This window comes from Gekko japonicus, unplaced genomic scaffold (genome assembly GCF_001447785.1).
Source record: "Gekko japonicus isolate JY-2015 unplaced genomic scaffold, Gekko_japonicus_V1.1 scaffold667, whole genome shotgun sequence".
NCBI lineage: Eukaryota > Metazoa > Chordata > Lepidosauria > Squamata > Gekkonidae > Gekko > Gekko japonicus.
This window is the reverse complement of record NW_015163623.1, coordinates 431884-435693: the sequence shown is the minus strand read 5'-3', so window position 1 is coordinate 435693 and position 3810 is coordinate 431884.

The following is a 3810-nucleotide window of genomic DNA, read 5'->3' as shown; positions in this document are numbered from 1 at the left end:
TGGTTTGATTATTCTAAATTTTTTAATCTCACTCTTCAGAAAATCAACTGTTTCAGAAAACTACAAATGCCTCTTGATCTTGTACTAACTTCCCTGACAGTAGGTAGATGTGTCAGGTGGCAAAGATTGAATGCAAGGCATTTCTAATTCCTTTTCTATACCTAGAATTACCTTCTGGTTGCAATGGAAAATATGTACCAAAACTATTATTTAGGGAAGGCAAAGAAGAAGCCATCTCCCCATGTTTATGACTATCCATGTTTATTATTTAGGAACACCCATGTTTCTGGTCAGATTCCTGGTTTTGCAGTACAAAATGTGGGCCCGAAGTAATCAATAACTGAATCTCATAAGATGATGTAAAAAGCAGCCAGGGTGGAGGTGGTATTTAGCTCCAGCACAGGAAATGTTAACCTTTCTGCCTGGCACCATTTCCCACCTATCATCTATTATTAGTCCTAGTTACATTTATGGACCCCTTCCCCCCAAAAAAAAACCTTGTGGGAGGAGAACAAATATTTTTTTGCCCCTTGAGAAGTTTTCTGAGGGGAAATGAGAAAAACTAAAATATCCTTTTAAATGCATGTTTTAAAATATAGTTTTATCTGTCCTTTACCCCCTTTCAATTCACTTTCTAATAACTATGCAAGACAATCTCTAGCAGCATATTCTGAAGCATCTGAAAGAAACTGGTGTTACGTTAGGAAACAAACATCCCAAAGCAAGAAACAAGTTAACACAGGAAAGAGTTAAAAAGCATCTTTCAGTCCAAACAGGTCTTCTGTTTCCTGAAATCCATGGAGATAAAAGTGGAAATTCAAAACAGGAAGTTATTGATCTTTCAAAAGTAAACACTGAAATCCTATGTAGTTGCTGTAGTCCAAACCCATTGAAATCAATACATTTAGACTGGAGAAATTCTGCACAGGAGTGTACTGTTAGCCTGATTTGATAAATACTTTGATAAATTATTTATTGTTTAAATTTTATTAAAATAGATTTCATGTGGTTAATTTTGTCCACTTATCCATTCATTACTGAGAAGATCAATGTTTTATATTAAAAAAGAATAGCTAGGCAAGAGACAGAAACTAGTTTTGTTCTGTGTCCAGAAATTACAACTGGTACAGAATACTGCTGCTAGAAAGCTGGCTAGAGCAGGTCATAGGGACTGTACCATTCCAGTCCTGTTCCACCTATGCTGCTTCCTGATTTTATTCCAAGCATAACTCAAGATACTAGCACTGACTTTTGAAGCCCTATAGGGCTTAGGACCAATTAATCTTGACCACCCCCATATGAACCTATCCAACCACAAAAGTCATCCTTGAGCCCTTAGGTGCCCATGGCACCTGAAGACTAAGGGTCTTCTTAGTCACGGCACCAAATTTATGGAACTCCCTTCCCATATCATTGTCTTCTGCTAGTGGGTAAAGACTTTGTTGTTTTGTTTGGCTTTCCCTTACTTACGCATCCCTGGTGTTGGAAAGTGCTGTCCAGTTGCAGCCAATGTATGGTGACCCCCTAGGGTTTCCAAGGCAAGAGACAGTCAGAGGTGGTTTGCCTTTGACTGCCTCTGCATAGCAACCCTGGAATTCTTTGATCATCTCCCATCCAACCAGGACCTACCCTGCGTAGCTTCCAAGACCTGACGAGAACTGAAATATTTGACTAGGAAGAGAAATCAAGGGAGGTTTAACTGATGTATTCAAATCAATTCAAAGCTTTACATGGAAACTATTTTATTGGAATGATGGTGGTTAGAAAGTGCCATCAGGTCACAGCCAATTTATGGTGACCCCAATAAGATTTTCAAGGCAAGAGACAGAGGTGGTTTGCTATTGTCTTCCTCTGCATCATGACCCTGGAGTTCCTTGGTGGTCTTCCATCTGAGTACTAGGGTTGCCAATTCCAGTTTGGGACATTCCTGGAGGTTTGAAGGCAGTGCCTGAAGAGGGCAAAGTTTGAGGAGGGAGCTCAGTGAGGATGTGATGCTATAAGTAGGGTTGCCAGCTGCCCCCTGGTCACCAGCAGGGGTTGGGGGAGTAGGATTGCTAGATCTAGGTTGGGAAACTCCTGGAGATCTGGGATGGAGCCTGGGGAGGGCAGGGACCTCAGTTGGGTACAGTGCCATAGAGTCCACCCTCCAAAGCATCCGTTTTCTCCAGGGGAGCTGATCTCTGTAGTCTGGAGATGAGGTTTCCAGGGGTTCCCCAGGTCCCACCTGGAGGCTGGCATCCCTAACAGAATCCACCTGCCAAAGCAGCTATTTTCTTCGAAAGAACTGGTCTAGGCTCTACCTAGAGGTTGGTAACTCTACCAAGTACTAACCAGGGCTGGCCTTGCTTAGCTTCGAGGAGCTGATGAGATTGGGTTAGCCTGGGCCATCCAGGTCAGGGCTATTGGAATAATACTTGTAAAAATGTAAAGACAATATAGCATGTACTTCTCTTACATTGAGGAAATCAAAAGGGTCTGAAAACTGTTCACACACTAACTTTAGCATAAACGTGATGGTGAACAAAGATGGTGAAAAACGTATTTTTCTTCAGTGAAAATATATACCACAACTTGCTATTTAAAAATAAACGCTGGGCGATGTGCATGTAGGACTTTGCGATTGTGTGTGTTCGGGGCGGGGGTGGGCTCTCTCTCGGTCACTGACAACCTCAGAAGGTTCAGGGAGCAACCCCAACCAAGTATATTAAGACCCATCTTATTCAGTGGAGTTTAGTCCCTTCAAAGCACACTTGGAACGGCAGCCTCAATTTTATTAAAACCCCGTTTCCCCTCCCTGGACAATTCATTTAGTGTGTGTGGACAGGGCATGCATCACAGCCTGGGGTGGGGGCTGCCCTAAAGTTGTTAAGACGCCCTAGCAAAAATGCCTGCAGGGAAAGGGGAGGGGGCAGAAGCCCAGAGATCGGCCGAGTAAATCGTTTTTTAATCATTTAGTGCCAAGCGATGCGCAACTTCCCGCCCTCTGGGAAAGGAGGGAAGCCAGAGACCGCGTGCACACCCCGCCGTTCCCGTCTTTTCCCGCCAGCTGCCCACTCACCCGCGCTGGCGCCACCACCGAGCAGCGGCTCTTCTTCCACCCCGCGATCTTCTGAAAGCCTCTTCCATCGGGACCCTCCGCAGGTAAAGATGACGGCGCGGATGAATTCACGCCCGCAAAGCTTCATCCCGTTGGCGCCCATGGGCTTGCTTCTCCCGAGCTCTTGGGCTCCAGTTCCTAGAGAGTTCTGCGCCTTCAGCTCAGCAGGCGCCGCCGCCGCCGCCAGCAGTAAGAGCAGCAGGAGCGGCTCCTTCAGCCTCATGACTGACGCACCTTCACACTCCCTCGCCCGCCTTGGTGCTCGGCAGGAGCGCCAGTCAAAGCAGAGCCCGCGCGCGGAGCAGCTGGCGACAGGCGCTGAGCTTCGCCCATCTCCTGCCCCGCTTTATACAGCGAGGGGAGCCCCCTCTGACTCACCACCCTCCTTGAGGGGAGGCGGTGCCGTGTACCCAATTTTGAGCTACTAATTTCCTTCCTCCACTCTCCCGCCCACCTACCTTATTAATTTACAAGGACATATAGAAGCCCCCTGCCAGATGGCAATGTACTTAAAGGAGGCGCCATCGCTCATAGCAGTGTATTTATTACCTTAATACTGGTCTGTGAAGTAAAAACGAAAAAGTAATTGGCTGTTTTGCTGCTCTCCTACCTGGACTCCTTTGGTTTTGCTCATTTTCTCACTATCTTCTGTTAAATCGTTTTTGGCTCTAGGAATAGGAGCCCCCCCCCCCCCCCTGAACCCCTTCCCTTTT